The sequence below is a fragment of the Schistocerca gregaria genome, chromosome 8 (genome assembly GCF_023897955.1).
Source record: "Schistocerca gregaria isolate iqSchGreg1 chromosome 8, iqSchGreg1.2, whole genome shotgun sequence".
NCBI classification, from domain to species: Eukaryota; Metazoa; Arthropoda; class Insecta; order Orthoptera; family Acrididae; genus Schistocerca; species Schistocerca gregaria.
The window spans coordinates 49437375-49450963 of NC_064927.1; the positions used below are offsets into that span (position 1 = coordinate 49437375).

The 13589-nt window shown below is 50.1% G+C and overlaps 1 long non-coding RNA gene across 1 annotated transcript; it reads left to right on the forward strand.

Annotated features, from left to right (window-relative positions):
• Positions 1-617: 617 nt before the first annotated feature.
• Positions 618-1588, forward strand: LOC126284698 (uncharacterized). The gene is made up of 2 exons (XR_007551529.1): positions 618-721; positions 823-1588. It is a non-coding gene; the product is annotated as an uncharacterized LOC126284698 (long non-coding RNA).
• Positions 1589-13589: the final 12001 nt, after the last annotated feature.

The window sequence follows — 13589 nt, forward strand, 5'->3', positions numbered from 1 at the left end:
GTAGTGCTTTACGGTCAACGAGCCTTCAAGCAGCCATGGTCGATCGTGCTCAGTAACAACCAGGGTCTAATACACAGAAAGAATGTAACATCGACGGGTTGAAGGTTAAAAAACATAGTAATGACTCAGTATGCTAAAAGGTTTACTTATATTTGCGTAGATATGCGTAAGGTTACTAACCACATCATGGTACCGCATTTGTAAAGTGTCTTTCCCGTGGCAAACTCATAACCATGCGCAGAATATTTTTTTATTAGTTTGAATATTTCTCTCAGTTTTACCTCCAAATAAGGAAAGAAACGTTGCGGTTGGAGCTAGTGTGCTCTCTTCCCTACTAAAGTTGAATATCGCGTTGATTAAATTTCCTTCATAGATAACTGAAACTATTTTCCATAGCCCAGAGAATTACTACAGGTAACACCTCATCCATAACTTAATACGCTGCACAGTGCCAGAAACCAAGACTCTTCATATTAAAATATACCTCCGGTATCGACAATCATGACTGTAAAGCCTGCCCTGAGAGTTCTCTACAAATTTGTAGATTGCGACACCTGTCTGATATCGAGATGTGATTCGTGTCGATTGCTGGTGTGGAAGGCGCTAGCGTCGATTCACTTGGTGTCTGTCCAAGCGGTGGTAACCCATTAACTCTCAGAGTGTTGACGTTGAGTGCCACAGTTCGGCCTTACGGCGCGAGGCTTTCGTGTGCGTGGAGAGAGTGAGTAGTACCGGAGTTTATAGTAAAATGGGAGTATTCTGGACGGAATTTCCGTTTCTGGGTGTTCGACCGCCTGCCGCGAATGTTTTTATTTTCCCCAGTTCGGCGACTTGCATGTAGATAACGAAATGGAGGCGAGGACGACAGCTACGAATGCGGTCGTCCGTATTCCGCGAGCAGTGCCTCCTGGGTCTGTATCTCTTCGCTGTTTACTGTCTCACTGCGCAGTTCTCGGTAAGTACGGATCATTCTTTGCTGATACGCCTCGCAGCGCAGCCGTTAAAGAGTTTTCCCTATTTATCTGCGGGCAACGAAGAGGTTCATGCGTGATGTCAGTGCTTGCTGTGTTTAGCGAACTGTGGTTTACTTTAATTCCTTAGAGGATTTTAATTTTCCCTTACACTTCGGAAAAAGGTGAACAATTAGTTGCTTCAGCATACTCCTAGCAGTGATACTAGTTTGAATAAATGTTAATTCGGGATTTTTGACTGTTTGTGCAATAATTGCTTCGGGACACTTAGCTTCGTAGTTGCGCTCTGCAGTCAAATGTCACAGAATTTTCATTGCATAGAATACTTACTGGGAGGGTTAACTGCAGTTGGCAACGGTGTTTGGAAGACTAGCACAAGGGGTGTCCCGTAATTACAAGTAAATAATGGTGCGTAACGCGTTGAGCCGGTCACAGCTTCTGCAAATAGCGTGGCTGCCAGAACGTTTCAGTTCATCGCGGAGTAGTGGGTACACACAGGGTAGCGTGAAGATCACCCACCCCCGTACGCTATAAAACAGATTTCACCTCAATTAATTAACGTAACTATACAATTACCGTGCTGTGTAACTTGCCAAGCATAGACCGATAACCGCTGGCATCTTGTTAAGCTTTTTGTCGAAAAGCTCTTGCAAAGACGAAGTTTCGCCGCTCATATTCAGTGAAATAGTTTTATTAAAATTTATCCCACCGTGTCGTGAGTTTCCACAACTGTAGAAACTACATAGGTAAAAAGGAAGTATCAATCTTAATAACCAAAAGGGTTGTGATGCCTTATCTCTCATGAAGAGATAAAGATGGGAGTGTATTCCACCCACAACATAAAAGTGAAAGCGCAGTGAAATAAGTAATAGAACTCTCAGGTTCGTCTACGGACAATGTGGGCTGTATGTCCTTACGGTGTATTTTAAAGAACTGCCGTAAGAGGACCAAGTATGGGGACAAATCTTGGCATCCGTGTGCCTATTCCACTGTGAGGACGAAGCAGCATTAACACAGTTATTAACGGTTTCATCAACCATTGTAAGTAAGTTCGTGTAATCAGGTTTTAAGAAAATTTCCTTTCGGAGAGTTTGTGCTTTAAATGTTCAGGGATCGCCGGCCTGAGTGGCCGTGCGGTTCTAGGCGCTTCAGTCTGGAACCGCGCCGCTGCTACGGTCGCAGGTTCAAATCCTGCCTCGCGCATGGATGTGTGTGATGTCCGAAGGTTAGTTAGGTTTAAGTAGTTCTAAGTTCTAGGCGATTGATGAACACAGACGTCGTCCCAAAGTGCTCAGAGCCATTTGAACCATTTGTTCAGGGATCTGTTTGCACGATAAGTCATGTGGAAGGAGTCATTTCACATTCATATTGCAAATTTGTACTATAAACATCACCATATAATCTCCCCCCCCCCCCCCCCCCTTTTCCTGAAATGAAGATATACGGATTGAGTTGGCAATTCCAACCCCACCAGCTTTTACACATTGCAATCATAGAAACGCTTCTACGAAATAGTTGTTAAGGAGAAACTTTTCAATTTATTTCAGTTTACCTTGCCGTCAGACATATTATATCACTGGGTAAGTGCTCAAAAAATTGTTGCAGCGTTGTGCACCCCTTTCTGTGCTACAATCTTAATGCTGGTTAATGAACGTCGTTTTTGCTTCTGGTATTGTAATTATGTACCTCATTGTTAACTCCATGAGGAATTAGTAGACTGTGTAGTTGTCAGTGCCCAGCTCCTTAAACAGATGCCTAAAAGATGATCGCGGGTGAGCGGCACATACTACTCCTACAGCAAGTTATTCGGAAATGAACGTGAAATTCAGGGTGAAACTATTGCCAGAAAACCAGCCAATGATACTTTTGAGAATTTTTTCACCGTTTCTACCATTTATGTATACTGGGAGATTCGTGGATAAATATTTTTCCCATTTTAATCCATTTCCTGGACGTTTTTCGACACTTCTCGAGTTTAGGGGGCCCCACATGAAATCAGATATTTTTTTTACGGATTATAGTCGGTTTGACTATGCTGATCACGAATATGACATTTATCAGTTTTGAAACAGTAAAGCAACATTGTCATTTAGTCAAAATGTAACAATATAACATAAATGTGATTGAAACAATAAAACATTCTCATGTAATCGAAATATAACAATGCGTAAAGATCATTGAAGTTAAATTGCAGCAAGCTAAATCGCATTTGGATAAAGGCGCATGATGTGATGTATCAAATTGTGAAATGGGTTTGATCCACAGCGTTGCCGCCATAGAACCTCGACCAAATAGTTGGACAGCATATTGCACTGAGTACCAAACATGCGCTTTTTTTCTGTTTTTCTTTCTGTCATATGCCTTCAACACGATTAGTAGTTGCGTGAATAATTGCATCAACGAAATGCATGGAATGATTAACAATCAAATGGTGGTTACGTAAATTCTGGACTGTTAACGATCCCCACAAATCGGAAACAATAGTGGTCCCAGGCCGCACATATTGTTGTAGAATCGGCAGCAAAGTTGTAGCGTCTCTTCGATCTAAAGGAACGAGGAATCTTTCTCTGGTCTGTGTCGTATCCCCCGAATACCCACGGTTGCTTAACCTTGTCACCTCGATAGTATTTTCGGACAAAACAGCTTTAGTCAACCTTAACTGTATGCCCTAGACCGCCTAAAAAATCGGTTCTTGCACGAAACACTCGTGCCAAATGCCTCTGCAGAACTGTTTCCAATCCACAGCCGTATTAGCAGAGATTTGCGGTTCACGCATCAAAAATTCCTGTTTATAGAATTCGAAGCTACAGAAGTAAGCCATTTTGATAATGCATTCGATAGACCTGTGAAAAAAATTGCCGAATTGAAATCTTCCTGCAAATGCGTCTTACAGTACGACCGTCGGCATATTGCTTGCGTTCTACCAACATTTCATTCACACCGCCAAGGCATTGGCCATTTTCACATAATCCCACGTTTCAGCAAATCATGACCGAAAGCCCATTCAATAGCTGAACCACTATCACGGCCAACGTCTAACAAATTTGCCATACGAAATTCGGCCAAATCAGGGAAAATTCTAGTCGTTAAGAGTTAGTTCGGTGTTTCTTCTGTGCGTTTGTTCTAACACTTAACACTGTTCTTTGATTTTAGTGTAAACTGAATGAGGCGATTTTATCAAAGTGCTTTGATGTGCTACGATGTAGCTCGAATGATGTTTGCAAATAACATTCGTGGTCCGGTCAAAAAATGAGATTTTCATTAAGTTTTTCTCTCGATATATTATAAAGTTTTTATCGGGGATGTAAACAGACATCTTAAATCAACATAGTCTAACTGATCAAAAAGTGAGATATTTTCGAAAATTGTCCCCCTAAAGTCGACAAGTGCCCGTTTTCTCATCACTAAACAATGTGGAAGTGAAAGCCAGAACTGCTTTATCTGCGTTAGTGCCATTCTCTGTGTCAAAAATACGAGCAGTGTATGCTTCAAAGTGAGATTGAACTGACAAACCTCGTTCCTATACGGGTTTGGTTGTCAAATTTGCCATTGCTTGAGGATTTGTCGAAGTGTGGTCGTTTTAGGGCTTAACGTCCAGCACTGGGATTGGATTTTCCAGTTAAAATGACTCATTCAGCTATCGCAGAAGCGCAGAACAAGGGTGTAGGCAGCCAACTCCACGAAGTGGATGCGCGCCATGGTCTCTCTCGTTCCTCCCTTACTTCATTTGTTGGAAGCATTAAATTCACATTTACGCTCGCGACGTACTGGCCTTTTTTGGCGTCTGAACTACAGGTGGGATTGGCGGTTTCGGTGAAAACTGTTACCTTCGAAATTGTTACCATGTATGAAGTGCAGACTGAGATACATTGCGACCCACTCTCCCCACCCCCCCTGAAATCATGGTTATGGCTTCAGATCGATCTGTAGCACAGCTAGAGGTCTAGATCAGGTTGAAAGATGAGTTGCCAAAGGTAATAGATGTGAGTGAAGCAGTTTACACACGCACCACCCAAGCGACATATAGAACGCGTGTAGGCGTTTTCACCGGCCGACCAACTTTCCATGTTGGGCGGTTGAGCTAACCGCCTGTCAGTTTGTTTTTGTCGGTGTTTCTGGAGAAATCTGCAGATGTTTATGGGACACATCTGAGGAGTGTCACTATAGATGAATAAAGCTTGTTTTCTGAATTTTAACGAATCCAGTGATTTCGAGCAATACATGTTAAATCGGAAATTAACATGCTTATGGTGAGAGCTGTAACATGTATTAAGTAGTTGAAATGCAAGTAGTTTTGGTGAATGACTAGTGGTGTTCCGGGTGTGCCCAGTCACGTCAGGTGTCATCGATAATGTCTTGACTCTGCTGTCGAAAGGAAAATGGTACGACGTCTAATATTTAAATCAATCTGTCGCAAGGCATGGTATTTCCGAATACAACTCCATGCACGCATTTATTTCATGACATGACCCACAGAATTTTCCAATTGAAAACCCTGCATAATTCTCTAGTCTTTCTTTGGAAGATAAACTTAGCGTCAGCTTTCGTTCTTCCACCAGGAGTTTGTCTATTAAAAAATCTGTCCGTCTCCATAGCTGTGTAGTCAGCGCGAATTCTTGCCGCGCAAATTGGCTTGGGTTCGATTTTCGACTGGGCCGGTGATTTTTCTCATCAGGTACCGGGTATTTTCTTCATTGCATCCTCATCGACACGCCCTGAAGTGGCGTCCACTTAAACTAGGCGACCGGTCTGACGGGAGACCCTGGCCACAATACATCTCATTTCACTGAAAAATCTTAAGGAAAATTTTTAAGATAATTATCCAAACAAGGGTACAATTCAAAACGGTGGTTAAGTGGCAGGGTACAAGCCGACGAAACAACGGATGTCTCAACTGGAATTCAAATAAATGTAAATTATCGTTCTGGAGATAACGAATGAGGATATAACGAGATTTTGACTTACCCAAAAACCGGAGTGCACAAGGCATAGCCACTGTTTCGTTGCAAGTGTTAAGCAGTTAAGATACTGATAAAAAGTTTCGCAAACATACAGCGGCTGCAGTGCAGTGGCACGGAAAAATTGTCCATTCTACCATGAAACAAACGTATCCTCATGCGCTCTCTATCCACTGCTATGCACATCAGTTGACCCTCCTCTGTGCTTGTAAAAAATTAATCGATTAAACATTTTTGTGGCAAACCAGGATTTCACGCATTTTTAGACGTTCCTGCAAAAAGAGCACTACTGTGGAATGGGGATTTAAACTACCAGGTTCGTGTGAAAGAAGGTATTTTCATTCACGCGCTATACAAACGATTATTCACTGTAGACATAATCAGCATTTAATGATGGGATAGAAAATGAAGGCTGGGATAATTTCTTACATCAAGCGATTGGGCTAAAGATTCTGGATGACCAGGTTTCTTTTTGTACTGCAGCTGTACAATTACATTTCCCTCCATTACAAATATCATGTTTACATTTGCAAAGTAAAACTATTGACAGAAGACGCCATGAGCTTGAAACTGAAAACTGCATTAAGACTGGTGAAAGACTTGAAATGCGAGGAAACTATTTTGAAATGCATTGTGGAAGGTAAGAGCCTTACAAATTTAGTAGAAGCTAAAATTAATTGTAACGAAACAGTGTTCAGAAATTGAGAAGGCTAGTTTTAGAAATAATTGACACGTTAGTAGTATTAGATTACAGGACTCCCCTGAAACTATTCTACACACCTTGTAAATGAGAATGTCCGCAGGTTATAGTAGGCCAAACAATTTCCTTAGAGCCTCAGGACCTCTTTAAATGGATTATAAGCAATGGATTAAAAATGTGTTCTCTAAATGTGAAATTTACTGTCGTTGGTTCTTGCAATTCCAGCGACCACTGTCTTGCAAAAGAAGCATGGGTACGTTAACAGCGTTATGGCCAACTTTCACAACACAAATGACACCATCAACTATTACGATTTTGGCTGTACCGGTAGACGGGAACTGTGAAACCTTAAAGAAATCGGCAGGATTTCATACCTCGTGTCATCAACGTTTACAACCAGAAAAAAGGACAGGAGGGTAGAACAATTTTATAAAAAGTGTAGGCCTAACCGTGCAATAGTATGTATTAAATTTTAATGAATGTGTAGGTGTTTAATATATTTATGCATTTATGTACTAGTTCCTTAGTTACATGATTTCTACTAAGTCACTTGTGTGGTGTTCATGTTTTACAAGATTTAAGATTTTGCTTTTTCGCAATTCATAATTCTCAGCCTTCCCTACGAAAAATGCCACTCTTCACCACTGGAATTAAGTTTATTTCAATGTCTTTTATTTTGCTTTCCCGTTTTGTATCTTGTCAGTCACGTATAAATCGCGTTGCAGAAAAGTGAATAATTTCAGTCGATAATTGGGGTACAACAGCACTATATTTGAGGTTCGGTTAACTTAGCAAGTGGCTAGAAATCATTATGTAACGAGCAGCCTCTCCTCGCGGCTTACAACCTACTGCGAATGTATTTTTCGCTAAAATGGTTTGATGTTAAACAGTCCTAACACGATTATGAAAAGCATAGGTTCTCATCCGTTTATGTAACGAAGTAGGTGAATCTTTCCTTGCATTAGGCACTTCTTTGCCCAGATTTCACTAAGAGTTTTTGGCCTTGTTACCAGGGTTGTACATAAACTACTAAGTGTTGTAGTTTGGCTTTGAAACCTCGTACATTTAGTAAACACCCCCCCCCCCTTGCTGGTCCGAGGGTTAGAATAGGCCCAAGGTATTCCTGCCTGTCGTAAGAGGCGAATAAAAGGAGTCCCTCCCCCTCAAGGGGTATTTAGCGCCTGCGTCCGGAGATGGACGGTTTCCACGACCTATATTTGCGTTCATTTTGGTTTTTCACTTCTAGTTTCTTCCTTCCTTTGGTTGGTTCCTTTCTTTGTTCTTCTCCATCTCACTGTCTTACTCTCCTCCTCCTCCTTGCCGCCTCCTCCTCCTCCTCCTCCTTGCCTCGTCCTCCTCCTTGCCTCCTCCTCCTCCTTGCCTCCTCCTCCTCCTTGCCTCCTCCTCCTCCTTGCCTCCTCCTCCTCCTTGCCTCCTCCTCCTCCTTGCCCTCCTCCTCCTCCTTGCCATCCTCCTGCCTCCTCCTCCTTGCCTCCTCCTCCTCCTTGCCTCCTCCTCCTCCTTGCCTCCTCCTCCTCCTTGCCTCCTCCTCCTCCTTGCCTCCTCCTCCTCCTTGCCTCCTCCTCCTCCTTGCCTCCTCCTCCTCCTTGCCTCCTCCTCCTCCTTGCCTCCTCCTCCTCCTTGCCTCCTCCTCCTCCTTGCCTCCTCCTCCTCCTTGCCTCCTCCCTCCTCCTTGCCCTCCCTCCTCCTCCTTGCCTCCTCCTCCTCCTTGCCTCCTCCTCCTCCTTGCCGCCTCCTCCTCCTTGCGCCTCCTCCTTGCCTCCTCCTCCTCCTTGCCTCCTCCTCCTCCTCCTTGCCTCCTCCTCCTCCTCCTTGCCTCCTCCTCCTCCTCCTTGCCTCCTCCTCCTCCTCCTTGCCTCCTCCTCCTCCTCCTCCTTGCCTCCTCCTCCTCCTCCTCCTTGCCTCCTCCTCCTCCTCCTCCTTGCCTCCTCCTCCTCCTCCTCCTTGCCTCCTCCTCCTCCTCCTCCTTGCCTCCTCCTCCTCCTCCTCCTTGCCTCCTCCTCCTCCTCCTCCTTGCCTCCTCCTCCTCCTCCTCCTTGCCTCCTCCTCCTCCTCCTCCTTGCCGCCTCCTCCTCCTCCTCCTCCTTGCCGCCTCCTCCTCCTCCTCCTCCTTGCCGCCTCCTCCTCCTCCTCCTCCTTGCCGCCTCCTCCTCCTCCTCCTCCTTGCCTCCTCCTCCTCCTCCTCCTCCTTGCCGCCTCCTCCTCCTCCTCCTCCTTGCCGCCTCCTCCTCCTCCTCCTCCTTGCCGCCTCCTCCTCCTCCTCCTCCTTGCCGCCTCCTCCTCCTCCTCCTCCTTGCCGCCTCCTCCTCCTCCTCCTCCTCCTTGCCGCCTCCTCCTCCTCCTCCTCCTCCTTGCCGCCTCCTCCTCCTCCTCCTCCTCCTTGCCGCCTCCTCCTCCTCCTCCTCCTCCTTGCCGCCTCCTCCTCCTCCTCCTCCTCCTTGCCGCCTCCTCCTCCTCCTCCTCCTCCTTGCCGCCTCCTCCTCCTCCTCCTCCTCCTTGCCGCCTCCTCCTCCTCCTCCTCCTTGCCGCCTCCTCCTCCTCCTTGCCGCCTCCTCCTCCTCCTTGCCGCCTCCTCCTCCTCCTTGCCGCCTCCTCCTCCTCCTTGCCGCCTCCTCCTCCTCCTTGCCGCCTCCTCCTCCTCCTTGCCGCCTCCTCCTCCTCCTTGCCGCCTCCTCCTCCTCCTTGCCGCCTCCTCCTCCTCCTTGCCGCCTCCTCCTCCTCCTTGCCGCCTCCTCCTCCTCCTTGCCGCCTCCTCCTCCTCCTTGCCGCCTCCTCCTCCTCCTTGCCGCCTCCTCCTCCTCCTTGCCGCCTCCTCCTCCTCCTTGCCGCCTCCTCCTCCTCCTTGCCGCCTCCTCCTCCTCCTTGCCGCCTCCTCCTCCTCCTTGCCGCCTCCTCCTCCTCCTTGCCGCCTCCTCCTCCTCCTTGCCGCCTCCTCCTCCTCCTTGCCGCCTCCTCCTCCTCCTTGCCGCCTCCTCCTCCTCCTTGCCGCCTCCTCCTCCTCCTTGCCGCCTCCTCCTCCTCCTTGCCGCCTCCTCCTCCTCCTTGCCGCCTCCTCCTCCTCCTTGCCGCCTCCTCCTCCTCCTTGCCGCCTCCTCCTCCTCCTCCTTGCCGCCTCCTCCTCCTCCTCCTTGCCGCCTCCTCCTCCTCCTCCTTGCCGCCTCCTCCTCCTCCTCCTTGCCGCCTCCTCCTCCTCCTCCTTGCCGCCTCCTCCTCCTCCTCCTTGCCGCCTCCTCCTCCTCCTCCTTGCCGCCTCCTCCTCCTCCTCCTTGCCGCCTCCTCCTCCTCCTCCTTGCCGCCTCCTCCTCCTCCTCCTTGCCGCCTCCTCCTCCTCCTCCTTGCCGCCTCCTCCTCCTCCTCCTTGCCGCCTCCTCCTCCTCCTCCTTGCCGCCATCCTCCTCCTCCTCCTTGCCGCCTCCTCCTCCTCCTCCTTGCCGCCTCCTCCTCCTCCTCCTTGCCGCCTCCTCCTCCTCCTTGCCGCCTCCTCCTCCTCCTTGCCGCCTCCTCCTCCTCCTTGCCTCCTCCTCCTCCTCCTCCTCCTTGCCTCCTCCTCCTCCTCCTCCTCCTCCTTGCCTCCTCCTCCTCCTCCTCCTCCTCCTCCTTGCCTCCTCCTCCTCCTCCTCCTCCTCCTCCTTGCCTCCTCCTCCTCCTCCTCCTCCTCCTCCTTGCCTCCTCCTCCTCCTCCTCCTCCTTGCCTCCTCCTCCTCCTCCTCCTCCTTGCCTCCTCCTCCTCCTCCTCCTCCTCCTCCTTGCCTCCTCCTCCTCCTCCTCCTCCTCCTCCTCCTTGCCTCCTCCTCCTCCTCCTCCTCCTCCTCCTCCTCCTCCTTGCCTCCTCCTCCTCCTCCTCCTCCTCCTCCTCCTTGCCTCCTCCTCCTCCTCCTCCTCCTCCTCCTCCTTGCCTCCTCCTCCTCCTCCTCCTCCTCCTCCTCCTTGCCTCCTCCTCCTCCTCCTCCTCCTCCTCCTTGCCTCCTCCTCCTCCTCCTCCTCCTCCTTGCCTCCTCCTCCTCCTCCTCCTCCTCCTCCTCCTCCTACTTGCCTCCTCCTCCTCCTCCTCCTACTTGCCTCCTCCTCCTCCTCCTCCCTACTTGCCTCCTCCTCCTCCTCCTCCTACTTGCCTCCTCCTCCTCCTCCTCCTACTTGCCTCCTCCTCCTCCTCCTCCTACTTGCCTCCTCCTCCTCCTTGCCTCCTCCTCCTCCTTGCCTCCTCCTCCTCCTTGCCTCCTCCTCCTCCTTGCCTCCTCCTTGCCTCCTCCTCCTCCTTGCCTCCTCCTTGCCTCCTCCTCCTCCTTGCCTCCTCCTCCTCCTCCTCCTCCTTGCCTCCTCCTCCTCCTCCTCCTCCTTGCCTCCTCCTCCTCCTCCTTGCCTCCTCCTCCTCCTCCTTGCCTCCTCCTCCTCCTCCTTGCCTCCTCCTTGCCTCCTCCTCCTCCTCCTTGCCTCCTCCTTGCCTCCTCCTCCTCCTCCTTGCCTCCTCCTCCTCCTCCTTGCCTCCTCCTCCTCCTCCTTGCCTCCTCCTCCTCCTCCTTGCCTCCTCCTTGCCTCCTCCTCCTCCTCCTTGCCTCCTCCTTGCCTCCTCCTCCTTGCCTCCTCCTTGCCTCCTCCTCCTCCTTGCCTCCTCCTTGCCTCCTCCTCCTCCTTGCCTCCTCCTCCTCCTCGCCTCCTCCTCCTCCTCGCCTCCTCCTCCTCCTTGCCTCCTCCTCCTCCTCGCCTCCTCCTCCTCCTTGCCTCCTTGCCTCCTCCTCCTTGCCTCCTTGCCGACCCATGCGTAATTCCCCGCCCTGTGAGGGGTGATTGCCTGAGCTGACACCTTCCGACCGTGCCGATTGGTCCCTCCGCCCGTTTCTCGGGAGGTGTGACCTGAGGTGTGAACAATCACTTAATGTGGGAATGCCCTCTGAGAGGGTCCCCACAAAGAAGGAGCGCGCCATAAGAGACGAAGGCAATCATGGGGGATACTTCCGCAAAAAATTTTTCTTCTCTCTCTACTTCTGCCCACAAACGGAAACTTGACCAGCCACCAGTTACAAAAGTACTACCGCCTGCTCCACAGTTCCTCGTAGTTTCTCGATCTGAGGACGGAAAGGATTTTTCCTCTGTCAACCCTTTCGTTATCCAGAAGGGCGTAGATGCCAGAGCCGGATCTGTCAAGTCTCGTACCAGGTTGCGTAATGGTACCTTGTTACTAGAAACGGAGAGCGCCTTTAAGGCACAAAAACTGCTTCAGGCCACACTCCTGTACACTTTCACTGTCCGGGTGGAGGCTCACCGTAATTTGAATTCGTCTTGTGGAGTGGTCTGTACTAGATCACTCGACGGATTGACTGACGAGGAGATTCTTTCCTCGCTGAGCAGGGCGTGACGGCTGTCCATAGGGTCATGAAAAAGGTCAACAATGACCTTGTACCGTCCAGACACTTTTACTTGACCTTTGACAGCGTTCAGTTGCCGTCACGCATCAAGGCGGGCTACGAGGTTATTTCTGTTCGCCCCTATGTCTCGACACCTAAGCGCTGCTACCAGTGTCAGCGTTTCAATCACACTCGCCATTCTTGTTCCAATGCGACTACATCTGTGACTTGTGGCAGGGCTGCCCATAAGGGTGACTGTCCACCTCCGTCTCCTCGTTGTGTGAACTGTCGCGGTGACCTTGCAGCGTCCTCACGCGACTGTCCCGTCTACAAGGAAGAACGCCGTTCCAAGAAATTCGGGTCAAAGAGAGGGTCTCCACCTCGGCTGCTCGCAAGCTATTCGCTAGCAGGAAGCCCACGTTGCTCCCAGCGTGGAAGTACAGTTCTGTCCTCGCCTCTCCTCGGACTACCAGGGAGGTGGCGACCTTCAGCACAACGGTCGTCCGTTCGGCCAGTGCTAAGATCGCCCGGTCGACGTCTCCTCTTCCTCCCGTCGCCCCTCCGACACAAGCACTTTTATCAGCTTCTGCCAGGACGAAGACCCATAAGTCAGAAGCACGGGCCTTCAAGAAAGAACCGTCTCATGCAGACCTTCTACGTTCCTCGAACCCTCAGCCATCGACCAATCCTTCAGCAAAACGGCCTTCCAAGAAGGCTCATAGTAAGCACAGTTCTCCTTCACCGCCACGACGCATTTCTCCTCCTGCGCCCCCCCCCCCCCCCTCCCCCAGTGGTTGCCGCCCCAGGCCGTCATCCGTTTCGCCTGGCCGCACCGCTGGTACCCGAACATCTGGCCGTTCACCAGCAGAGGAAGCTCCCCCTCGCGGCCATCTTCAGAAGATGGCCGATGAACGATGATTGTCCGCCTCCTGCTAGCGGCGGCAGTACTCTCTCGAAGCCGGGCCCTTAGCGGCCTTCTCGATGACCCCCTTCTTGCATCTTCTTCTTCTCACGATGGCACCTATTCACTGGAATATTTGCAGCATTCGTTCACTGGAATATTTGCAGCATTCGTTCCAACCGAGAGGACTTGAAACTGCTGCTCCGCTCGCACCGTCCGCTCGTCGTAGACATACTGCAACTTATTGCTCAGCTCCCTGCACCATTTTTGTTAACTGGAGACTTCAATGCTCACCATCCTCTTTGGGGCTCTGCAGCATCCTGTCTGAGGGGCTCCCTGTTAGCAGATGTTTCCAACCAGCTCAATCTAGCCTGCCTCAATACTGGCGCCCCTACTCTCCTTTCAGACACCTCTCACACCTATTCCCATATTGACCTCTCTGTACGTACTACCCAACTTGCACGCCGGTTTGAGTGGTATGCGCTTTCTGATACATATTCGAGCGACCACTTCCCGTGTGTTATCCATCTCCTGCATCATACCCCTCTCAGTGCTCAACTAGTTGGAACATCTCCAAAGCAGACTGGGGGCTCTTCACTTCCAGGGCGACCTTTCAGGATCAAACCTTCACAAGCTGCGATAGTCAGGCCGCACACCTCACGGAAGTCATTCCCACTGCTGTTGAATATTCCATCC